Here is a 12,711-nt window from a genome sequence, read left to right on the forward strand (position 1 = left end):
GTTAAGAATCCGCCTGCCAATGCAGGGGACATGGGTTCGAGCTCTGGTCTAGGAAGATCCCACATGCTGCGGAGCAGCTAAGCCCGTGCACCACAACTACTGAGCCTGTGCTCAAGATCCTGAGAGCCACAACTACTGAAGCCCGTGCACCTAGAGCCCGTGCCCCACAACAAGAGAAGCCACCACAGTGAGAAACCCGAGCAGTGCAACGAAGAGTAGCCCCTGCTCGCCGCAAGTAGAGAAAGCCCGCGTGCAGCAACGAAGACCCAAAGCAGCAAAAATAAATTAAAACAAACAAACAAACAAAAACCCAAAAGGGGAATGGCCATTTCTGGATGAACACCTATTCTTTCAATGCTCTCTCACTGCCTACACAAGTCCAGTGTTTTAAAAAGATTTCCACTTTGTGCGAAAGTGGAAAACTGACAAAGAGATGATATATTTCCCCTTGCTCCATGTAAAAGATTAACATAATTTTACTACCACTCACTTGGAACATTACTCTATCAAACTGCTGGTAGGAACACAGACTAGTTTCTCTTTAAAAATATAGTTGAGTCAGAAAACAATATAATGAAAACTAAATTCCTTCATACTTCTCAAAATCAGGTGATCAATGGAAAAGACATCTGACAAAAATAGGTAAAGAAAATGGCATCATTCCCAGTACACATAAATGTGTCTTTTTCCAGGGTGCCAGGTGTAGTCACCACTTTATTAATTCTTATAAAACCCCAGAGTCGAAAGAGGCAAATATAGGAGGATGATATTCTCTTGCTCGCTCACTGGCTTGCTCTCGCTCTCTCTCCATCCATTTCAGAAATTCAAGAACTGAGACTTGGAAAAGGGCAGTGATTGGGCCAAGGTGGCACCCTAGGTGTGTTCTTGGTTGCCATGGATACGTTCAGCATCTGACATTTTTTTCTGATCAGGGCCCAAGAGAGAAGAGGCATCACTGATGCCTGAGTCACTGATGAAATATATGTCCTCTCTCACGTCTCGTTTTGTTTCCATCAGAGTGTTTTCTAAGAGCGGGCAAGGCTGCACACTCCCCATCCATTTCTGTTTGCCCAGTAGACTTAGGTGAACAGCACTCAGCAACGTTGGAAAGCAGGCAATTTAAGTTTATCGTCATCCTCTCGGTGCTCAGGGCCATCTGTGGTCTGCTAGTTTTCACCAGCAAGGGAGGGCAGAATGTGATCTTGGTTCTTTCATATTAGGGTGAGTGAGTTGTAGCCATAACTTAAGCATATTAACTCTGTAAAATTAACTCTGAAGACGAAATGAAATACCTTACCCTTTTTAAATAGGTAAAGAGCAGAGACAGCCCTTCCCAAGCCTCCCAGAATCACACCATACCTATTCCTAAAAGCATTGTTAAGCGAATAATATCATTTTAGGGCATGTGGACTCTAAGGAAAGCAGTAATTCCTGTTTTTTACTGCCTACAAGTTTTCTCTGTTCCCAGAGGAAAGAATAGCCACGGACAAGCCTAGTCTAGCTGTGTTGGAAAGAGGCTGGCTGGGCGGAAAATGCCCTGGCTGCCACCCCACCAGCAGAGGTGGTTTACTGTGGTCACTCTGTTAAAGTTCTTTCCTCTTTCCCCAATCCTTGCCATGGAACTGGTCTCAGTTATACTATGCTTCTCTCCTCCAGACTCCAGGGATCCAGGATCTAAACTCACCCAAACCTCTCACCACCCCTGACCCCCATACTTTCCCCTCTGGGCCAGGTTTCAACCATGCCTCATTGCACCCATTACTATCAGCTGTTTAACCAGTTGGTCATAGCCTCCCATCCTTATTTCCACTGTCGAAAACTTAGCCCTAAAGACTATTGGTCTGCGACTTTTTTTTTTGACATGAGGACCAATTCAGTAAAATAGAGAAAATAATATAATAAACTGCTATATCCCCATCACCCATATTCAATCGTTATCAAGTTTTTGCCATGTTTACTTGATCTATCCCTCCCTTTTTGTTATTTATTTATTCCTTTTATTTGCTGAAGTACTTTAAAGCAAATCCAAACATCATAATATTTCACCTCTGAATCTCTCAAAATATTGACTTAAAAAAAAAACCACAATGCCATTATCACACTTACCAAAATTACCAACAGTACTTTGGTGTCACAAATACCTAGTCTGTAATTAAGTTTCCCCTATTGTCTCTAAAGTGTCTGTTTATAGTTGGTTTGTTTGAATCAGGACCCAAACAAGGTCCCATATTACATTTGGTTATCACTGAAGCCTTTAAAGCTAATTTCCCATCCCTGAGCATCTTTTTAAAAATTTATTTTAAAAAAGCAATCTAAATAGCATACGTTGACTTATCTGATTATAATGCTTAGGGATTTTGTTGTTGTTGTTTGTTTTGTTTTGTTTTTTCATTGAGATGAGACCTGGTGGTGTATGTGTGGTAGGAGTGGAGGGGGGGGGGCTTTAAGATATTGGCATCTAAGGAGGCAAATGGCACTGGATTCATCTGCAAACCAGAAACAAAATAGTAATTATAGCTAGCATGTATTCAAGCCTTACTATGTGCTAGCCATTGTTCTAAGTGTTTTGCATGTAATTATCTCATTTTTATTTTATTTATTTTATTTTATTTTTTTCAGTACGCGGGACTCTCACTGCTGCGGCCTCCCCCGTTGCGGAGCACAGGCTCCGGACGCGAAGGCTCGGCTGCCGTGGCTCACGGGCCCAGCCGCTCCGCGGCATGCGGGATCTTCCCGGAGCGGGGCACGAACCCGTGTCCTCTGCATCGGCAGGTGGACTCTCAACCACTGCGCCAGCAGGGAAGCCCTAATTATCTCATTTTTAAAAGACACCTGCATTGGGGGATTTTAGGGTGCTGGTGAAACAGGAAGAGAGTGCTGCCTTTGTTGGTTGGGGGAAGATTATCTAAAAGGGTCACAGAGCCTGTGAGTGTGTCTGGTGAGACAGCATAGGTGGATACGAAACTCTCTGAAGACTGGCTGAATATTCTTCTCTACTCCCAGCTATAAAGTAATGCAAGGGGAATGTTTTTGCCGCCACAGAATATTCTCAGGAGGTCTCAGGAAGGGAATAGTGCACTTTAAACCTTTGTCCTGGACAGGGCTCTTTCCCCCATCCCCATCCTGTGTCTTAAGTCATATGTGCATGGCCCAAAATGCCACATCTCTGGCGGTAACCTGGGTGATTCATCCCTGGTGGTGGTGGCAGAAGGCTGGCTAGAATTACTTAGCATGGGGAGGCTTTCTCAATGATCCCTCTGAGTAAGTGGGATTATTATTCACCAACCAAAATAATTTTGGTTTCTTACCCCTGAAATGGGACCACAAGCCTTATTGCGAAACTTAGAAGGCCATGTGTTATTAAATACTGCTTTCTACACTTAAGGTGCTCAGAGTCTGAAGTTGCTGCTGAAGACTCCAGACAGAAGCCCCATGGGAGATGGGCCTAAGCATAGGGATGCCTCTGAGCTTGAAGTGCGTCAGGGTCAGAGGTTCACAGGGGACCTGACTATTGGGACACTGAAGATGAAGTTAGGGGCAGGCCCAGTTTGGTGCTAGGGAAAGCTGGAGCTAGACACTAGCATCTAGTTCCATGAAACCAAATTAGAGTTGAGGTGGTCCAAGATCAGACTTAAATTAGAATCCCAGGTTTATAATCCCAGAACTAAGCTGGCAGAAAGGCATAAAACCAGGGTGGCACCAATCAGCATAAACAGTTCCTCTGAGTAAAATTCTCTTCCATCTGGTCTCTGTGGAAGACTAGAAGACCTGGCACGACAGCCAGCCTACATCTGCCTTAAAGGCATTGATTGCTCTCTGAACCTAGATTTTTCCCCATAGGGCTGCCCTTATGGGCAGGCAATCCTGGACCTTTCCAAGCCCACCTCCTCTTGTTATGTGTCCATACAGAGCTGAACACTGACATGTGGCAGGCGGGTAATATAAGAATTGCTTCTCTTGGGCAGTCCCCGGTCATCTTTATTAACTGGAAAATAAAACAAGGAATCATTGTTCAGGCAAAATATTTGGGTATAAATTGCTATCACTAATCATAGCCCTAGTTATTCTTTCCATTTGAACCTTTGAGAAAATACATGTTTAAGATCCATAAATGTCATTATCTTATTTTCTGCCTTAGGGAAACAAATCTATATAGCGATCCACAACCGAAATAAATAGGAATTTAAATCAAATGGGCTTGCACACCTAATGACCCCCTTCAGTGGTAGAAATGTTTAATGACAGCTTAGTTTATGGAAACCCCAGGGACCAGGTTCCAAACAGTCTCAGCTGGAAAACCCAAGTCTTATTCTTTTGGAAATTCTCAATGATATGTTTTCAAAGCAGCTGATAAAACAGTTAATTATAGTGAGATGTTTGGCTCCTCTGTAACATACACTTTCTTCTAGTCTATGATTGGAGTTTCTTGTCATGTACCCTGCGCGGGTCTAGCTAATGCTACCATATTTTTTTTTCCTTGGTGAGGGGAGAATCTCCTTAAATTATCACATAGGTAAAACTTCAGATAAAAAGGCAAAATCTAGCATAAGAGCATTCAGTTGGTTTTCTCCAGATGTCTAGAGAGTTGGTACCCCACTAACCTCCATTTCTCCAAAGCCAGTAGCTTCTTTCTGTGTTGGAAGTCTCTTGGACTGATCCAGGAGAGCTTTTATCTGGTCAAGAAAAGAAACCTCCCTTTTGGATATGTGGACCATAAAGAAACAAGCAGCGAAAGAACTAAGAACTCTGACATCACCCCTGATTTGAAATGAGCAGAATCAGTTTTTACCGCTCTTGGTGGAATTAGTTCTCTGTTCTAACTCAGAAGGGTGACAAGTTGATTCAATTCAATACAGGCTCATATATCCAATTGCTTACTCAACATCTCCACTTGGAGGTTAAATGGACATCACAAACAGGTCCCAAACCTAACTTTCAGTCTCTGTGCCACTCCACCTCCCTGCCTCTCACCATAAACCTGCTTCCACTACACCTTTCCCCATCTCAGTTTATAGCAACTCAACTTTCCCATGACTAAATCCAGAAACATCTTTGATGTCTTTTTCTCATTCCCTACAACCACTCTGTTGGGAAATCCTCTTGACTCTCTCCTCAAAACATATTCAGATTCCACCTCTTCTCTCCACCTTTACTACTATCGTCTTGATCCAAGCCACTACTATCTCTTACCTGAATTACTAAAAAAAACCCTTCCACTCTTGCCCCTCTACAGTCTGTTCTTAACAGCAGCCAGTGATACTTTCAAAACAGATTGTGCCACTGTTAGTCATAATCTTGCAGTGTCTCCACATTTCACTCAGAGTGAAAACCAAAGCCCTTACAATAGCTCACAAGACCTCATAGGATCTCTCCCGTCCCCCAGCCCCGCTCTCTAAGCCGTTATCTCTCCAGACCTCCTCTACTGATTCTCTCCCTCTACTCACTTCACTCTACCCATGTTGGCCTTGGACAAGGCGGGCAGCGCTTAGCACAGACCATCTAGATATTTATTCTAGTTCAGTGGCTCTCACATTTTAGGGATCATTGGAATCCTCTGGAGGGGAATTGCTGGGCCCACCAGAGTTTCTGAGAGGGCCTGAAAATTTGCGTTTCTGACAGGTTCCCAGATGTTAATGCTGCTGGTCTGAGTGCAGACCACACTTTGAGAACCTCTGCTCTAGCCTTTCCTTCTGCCTGAAGCTCTTTCCCTGTGTACCTCCTGGACTTACTTCTTCACCTCTTACAAGCCTTTGCTCAAATGTTACCTTCTCAGTGAAACCTTCTCTGACCACTCTATTTTATATCGCCACCTACAACCTCACTCCTGTCACTCTTGATCAATCACCCTTACCCTGCTCTACTCTTGTTTTTCTGTAGCACTCATTACCTTCTAACATTCTGTATAATTTATTAATACAAGCTCCTCAAGGTAGTCGCCTTTTAATTTGTTCACTGCTGTGTCCCCAGTGCTTAGAACAGTGCCTGGCACATGGCAGGCACTCAGTGAACATTTGCTGCATGACTGTTTGAATTCTTAATGTTCCCGTAAATTACAAGGGCAAGAATCCTAACATCTTCACAGGCTTCTTCACAGGCTTCAAAGGAGACTTTTATTTTTTGCCTCTTTCTATTTTCATGCTACTTCCTTCTCTCATTCTCTTCACCTTAAATCTATCTTTTAGGTCCAATCTACTTTCAACGGTGGCAACTCAGCTGTTTCTAACTATTCTCTAGTTTCCTGGTTGTTATTTTGGTGTATCCTGGTTTTAGAGCCTCTGAGAACAGAGACCGTGTTCTGAATAAATGGCCAAGTAGTAGGATCTGAATAAATGCATGTTGGGTGATTGAACATTATCATAAAGAATGTGTAATAAAACAATGGCTGTTATATTCATATTTAAATAAAAGTCAACAATTCACTAAGCCCTTTCATATTAAATTCTTTTAATCTTCCTAAGAATTCTTTAGGTTAGGTAGAAAAAGTATAATTATGTTCATTTTACATCTGGGGAAAGTGAATTTAGGTTAATTTAGGTTAAAATTCAGATAACAGAAGCTACTTCATCGGGATGGAATTATGAAGTCACAAATTTCTAGCACAAAGCTAGAACTCAAAATATGTTAGTTTCCCTTCTCTAAGAGACCTTAGAAAAGCCATAAGCTTTTGCATAAGCTAATATTTATTGGGTTCCTACAATGTGCCAAGAGCTTAATAAATCTTAAGCTCTATGTCTCTAGATCTTAAACTACACTCCTGTGATGTATTGTTTATTATCATTTACTGATGCAGTAACAGACTCCGAGAGATTAAATATCCTGCACACAGTCACACAGCTAGCAAGTAATGGAGTCAGGATTTGAACTCAGCTCCAAAAACGTTTTTCTACTTCTGTAGAGCACAGTCTTTTAATGGTAAACTTTTCTTTTAAAAAATTCATTTATTTAACTTATTTATTTTTGGCTGTGTTGTGTCTTCACTGCTGCACAAGGGCTTTCTCCAGCTGCAGTGAGTGGAGGCTACTCTTCGTTGTGGTGCTCTGGCTTCTCACTTTGGTGGCTTCTCTTGTTGCAGAACACAAGCTCTAGGTGCGTGAGCTTCAGTAGTTGTGGCACGCGGGCTCAGTAGTTGTGGCACACAGGCTTAGTTGCTCCATGACATGTGGGATCTTCTCAGAACAGGGCTTGAACCCATGTCCCCTGCATTGGCAGGCGGATTCTTAACCACTGCGCCACCAGGGAAGCCCAAAGCACAGTCTGTTGACTCAGAGCCCAGGGCTCTTCTGTGCATGCCAACCACTAAATGTCATGCTGCCCTGTGCTAATTATTAGTTAAATTATTAGCTTCTTTTTATAAGTTTTATACAAATTATAAATAAACATTAATGCTGGTCCTCTTGGTTCAGCTACATGGCAGTGAATCTTAATGGCTCCTGATATGTTTTTTCCTTGGCTTTTACATACATAGAAAGTTAAGGCTGAAACAGACCTAGAAGTCATGGGTCTTACACTTTTGTTTCACAAATAGGAAAACTAAAGTCCAAAGAGGATAAATGAGTTGCTTAAAAGCAAAGCTAGGGCCAAGGTGAAACCAAGGTGTGTTTTGCTCTCAGTGCAGACCTTTCTTTTACAGAGTGCTTTTTTGAAGGCTTTCGTGACAAGCTGGATGGACATCCCTCTGGTTTGTATGTAAAGCTGGTGGGCAATGCGGGGGTTGGCAAGTGGCAGCTGAAGTACCCTTCGGCGGCCTAGCCCTTTCCTCCTAATGGCAGCTGTTGTCATCAGCAGTGCATAATGGTGAGTAGATCCAGATCTGTATCACGTGGCAAAACTCAGTTGTGGAGAAATGATGGATAGAAGCAGCCAAGGCAGGAGCTGGTGCAGCACCCAAATGTCCTGGCTCAGAGGCGGCAGGATCCAGCTTAACAATGGCTGAGAGCCGACCGCTCCCATCTGTAGTAAGAGGCTGATGTGCTGTTCTTGGTGTGTGCAGGGTGTGAGATCACAAGCACAAGTCTTCCGTCTCCAAAAGATGCTTTCATATAAAAGGGAGATCCTAAGACCCTTTAAAACGTCCCCAGAAAGCTTGTTGCTGCCTTTTGCTGGGAGTGGACAGGGATACGGGATCCACAACCACAGTGCGGAGAACGTTTCTGTTAAGCAAGTCACATGATGCTGACTATGCTTGACGCTCATATTTGCAGAGACATTGAACTGAAGGCAGTGCAGGTGCATCTCTCAGAGCAAGTCCTGGTGATGGGAACAAGGCAAATGCCTAATTGACCTAAAGTCCAAGATGGGAGTTTGCCCTTCTGCCTGCTCCAAAAAAAAAAAAAAAAATCCTGGAAAGGCTTCCAGCAAATTCCCTGAACTAGTCTCTAGTTGGTTCAAACTTTAACCTGACCACAATCTTGGGGTAGTTTTAAAAGGAATCTTCTTCTCCACTTCTGTATAACACTGACCATGTCAATAAAGTGGGCTCTAAAAGCTACTTCTGTAAGCTGTAACATATCAATATTTCAATTTGGAGCCTTGAGGCTTGTCAGGCAACCCCACTGCCCAGAGTAGAAACTCAAATATTTGATAAATCACTTCTTGAAAAATGACTTCCTCGTCTGAAATGGAAGCTTATCAACAGCACGGACTTTTTTTTTTTTGGTGGTACTCGGGCCTCTCACTGTTGCGGCCTCTCCCGTTGCGGAGCACAGGCTCCGGACGCACAGGCTCAGCGGCCACGGCTCACGGGCCCAGCCGCGCCGCGGCATGTGGGATCTTCCCGGACCGGGGCACGAACGCGTGTACCCTGCATCGGCAGGCGGACTCTCAACAACTGCGCCACCAGCAAAGCCCAACAGCATGGACTTTTTCTGCAGTCCCTTAAAAGTTCGTTTCTTGTGCTCACCTACGCAAAACTCTTTGCTCAGTGCTGAGTTTGCAGTAGATATTCAGTGTACATTTGCTGGCTAAGTGAGTGGATTACAGGAGCAGAGGAAGTGGGACTAATCTGCAGCCTTGTTCTTATGGGTCTCTCAGTATTCCCTTGCTGTGTCCTCCATCCACCCCCTCAGGACTTCGCGCCATCACACACACATTCACGCACACCCTCTTCCATCAACCGTGGCCCTGGCACCACGGAGGGCCACCTGAGCACTTTTTCTATAGGGATTCACCCGAGGCTAGAATCCTGCCAAACGATTACTTTCCAGGAACCATATGACTCTGTTCTGTTTCTGCAATGCAGCCAGAGTAGTGTGCCAATGAGCTCTGCGCAAGGATGGGGCTTATTCTTTCAAGCCACTCTATTAGAAAAATCCACCGTTGGGCTGTTTGCCCATTAATTAAACTGTCTCGTGCGGACGGAAGGGTGGGGAAAAGATCTGGGCAAGCTGTCTATTCCATGTTTAAGTGAATTTATAATAAACTTTGAAAAGGGATTGCACTTTTTTTCTTCTTTGAGATTGAAACCATTTTGGGAGTAAATACCGGCAAAGAAATTTTATTTTGTGATTTTCTTCTCCTACTGTATTATTCTTACTGCTGTTTATTGTTTTGATGTCTTCATTAAAAGATGATCTTCCTTCAAAATAAAGTCTGAATCTTTTTTCAGAATGATTGCAGGAAAGAGCCCTGGCCGAAGGATCAGAGAACCTCTGCTTCAGAACCATGGAAGTTTGAAACATTGACTTTACCCTCCTAAACCAGGGTGTCTGCCCTGCCTACATCAGGAGGTTCTTTTGAAGAGTCCTCCTGAACGCTCCTTGAAAAACTGTATAATGTATTATTTTTCAATATATTAAGAATGTGGCCCTTTACTTCTTTTTAAGAAACTGTTGAGATTGGTAATGACCATTATATTGTAACAGGGACCAGAAACTAGGTCAACCACCTAGGAATCCTATGTAGAGAAGGCAGGAGGGAAGATGGCAATGGGCAGAGAAGGAGGCATTAGACTGCCCCCAAGTGGCAACTTGGGCATGAAGCCTGGATGGAGGTAGGAAAGAATGACCCCACTAGTTGGACCTGGAGTGCAAAAATGAAACCATCTAAGAAGTCAAACTCATCTCTCATAAGAACCTTTAAATACCATAAAGAAAAACAAAAAGCTAACATATTTCATGCAAATTGTGCTCCAACTCACTGGCTGCCCTTTTAAGGCCTGCCACTTTATATTCAATTCGCTCTCTGGTGAACACATTAAGAAACCTCAAAACAAACAAACAAACAAACCTTGGGCCTTTAGAGTTAGCAGGAAAGCTCTTTAAAAGCTCCTCACAAGCTATCATTTCTGCATTCAGAAAATCATTAGGACCTCCTCCTTTGGAAATGCATGTAATTCTTTAGCTTCTGATTTTATTTTATTTTATTTTTTTATTTTTTATTTTTATTTTTTTTCCACCTACTAGGTCCCAGGCTTCTTTATTTAAGAACAAAGTGATGAGTGATGTGGGGATCAAAATCAAGAGCATCATTGAACTTCACCTTCCCTCCAACCAGTTCCCCCAAACTCCCTGCCCCCACACCCTTTGTGTTCCCAATTCCTTACTTAGTGAATGAAGAACTTAATCCCAAAGCCCTGGTACGAAGCCCAGGGTTCTCTCCCTAGCTGTCCCCCTTCCTCTACCCCCATTCCTGGGAAGGGCAGACACCTCAGTTTGAATGCATGGGGGAGCCCAGAGTGGTGACAGACACCGAGGGAAAGGCCTCACCCTCAGGAAATGGGACTGAGGAGTACAGCGTAGTGAAATGAGGACCCCCATAGCCTGGGGTACCGAAATGGGGCCCTGGCGCCAGAGGAAAGGATACTGGTCCCCCTGAGAAGGGAGACCCAGCAGCCTCAAAATCCTCTCGTTGCGAACAGTCACTGCTTGATCGTTTGCCCTTCTGGCGACGGTTGCAGAACCACACTCGGACCACATCCTTCTCAAGCCCGAGCTGCTGAGCGATGTGGCTGATCTGCTGCAGGGTGGGCTTTGGGCACTGCAGGAACATGCTCTCCAGGTTGCCTCTCGGTTCTCAATACTCGTCCCCTTTCTCTTCCGGGCCTGCACAAGGGTCTCTGCCTTGCATATCCCCTGCAGATTCTCGTTGTTGTCAGCTTCCTCCACCCACTTCTGCAGCAGGGGCCGCAGCTTACACATGTTCTTGAAACTGTAGCTTCTGATTTTAAACATTAATATTTTCTTACAGTGACCTTCACTGTCAAGAACAAATTTCTCATGCCTCAGTAGACAATGCAGCCAATTTCTGAGTTGCTGAGATGTGGCTTGGATTTATAACAGTAAAGTGACATATCTGATGGAAGGAAAATTGGAGTCAGAAGGAGTTGAGGGAGTGGAAAAGTGGAGTGCATAAGCATCCTGAATTCTTAGAAATGCAATAGAATTCACCCGGCCTTTGGGTGAGCCTCATGCCTGAGAAGGGTACTTGCCAGTTGGGTGATGGAGATATCAGGGGACCGGACAGAATCACAATGGGAAACATCTCCTTTTCCCTCCTAATGCTTTCAAGAAATGGAGACTTAGGCAGATACCCCTAGAGGCATCATGCAGTGACAGGCAGAGGCAGCAAACTCTGGGGCAAGCTGTTGGGCTTGACTTCCAGCTCTGTCACTGGCTGCACGTGCTTGGGCAGTCAGAGAGCCGTGTCTTCAGTAGTCCTGAGAGTAAAATTCCAGGTAATTTGTATCAAATTCCACAAGTTAGCAAGGTAAATAACCGCTTTTCTACTGAACAAACCCAATTTTACTAAATTTATGAATAGGATGGGCCTTCCCAGTTCTCCTTGCAAAGGAGAAGGTAAGAATCTATGAGTAGAGGTAGAGTGTAGGCTTTGGAGACAGACACCAGGGTTCAAATGCTAGTCCCACCACCTACTTGCTAGGTGGCCTCTTATTGTCTCTTTAAGTCTCAGTTTCTTCATCTGTAAATGGGGAATAATAATAATTTCTATCTCAGAAGGTAGTTGTGAGGATTAAATACAATGGTATATGTAAATTTCTTAACACATTGCCTAGCACAGAGTAGGCACTCAATAAATCGTAGCTATAGTAATAATAATTTTCATCCTTGGTATTTGAGACATGATATCATGATGCCTGATTAAGTTGAAGGAGATTGGGATGTCAAAGACATCACCTGTATAAAGGTTTAGACCAAAAGGTATTTCACAGAATGTTTGACCTTCATATCTCTCTTTTTAAAGATGGAATTATTTACTTTTATTTCTAAACACAAAAGAATACATGAACAACACAAAATTTGGATATTTTGCAAAGGCACAGAAATAACCATTGTTAATTACGTTATATATAACAATACTTAAATATATAGGCATATATATATATTTTATCTATTTATTCTTTCTGTAAACTTTTTATTCACACATGACATACAAGCAGAAGGTGCACAAACTTAAGTGAACAGCTTGACAGTTTTATACAAATTGAACTCACTATGTTAATACCAGCACTCTAAAACACCTCCTCTTTCCCACTTTCATTCACAAGCCCTTCATAGGTAACTACGATCCTAAATACTAACACCAAAGATTGGCTTTGCCTATTTCTTTTTCTATTTTTTAAATTAAATTTTTTTTTATGCAGCAGGTTCTTAATCGTCATCAATTTTATACACATCAGTGTATACATGTCAATCCCAATCACCCGATTCATCACACCACCACCACCACCACCCTGCCGCTTTCCCCCATTGGTGT

General features: G+C 43.2%; 1 pseudogene across 1 annotated transcript; it reads right to left on the reverse strand.

Annotated features, from left to right (window-relative positions):
- Nucleotides 1-10,644: 10,644 nt before the first annotated feature.
- On the reverse strand, nucleotides 10,645-11,141 carry LOC112408934 (POU domain, class 5, transcription factor 1 pseudogene; annotated as a pseudogene). Its single transcript, XR_003005042.1, has one exon. The product of XR_003005042.1 is annotated as a POU domain, class 5, transcription factor 1 pseudogene (transcript).
- Between the last annotated feature and the right edge of the window lie 1,570 nt (nucleotides 11,142-12,711).

The sequence above is a fragment of the Neophocaena asiaeorientalis genome, unplaced genomic scaffold, assembly GCF_003031525.2.
Source record: "Neophocaena asiaeorientalis asiaeorientalis breed wild unplaced genomic scaffold, Neophocaena_asiaeorientalis_V1.1 scaffold182, whole genome shotgun sequence".
Lineage (NCBI taxonomy): Eukaryota > Metazoa > Chordata > Mammalia > Artiodactyla > Phocoenidae > Neophocaena > Neophocaena asiaeorientalis.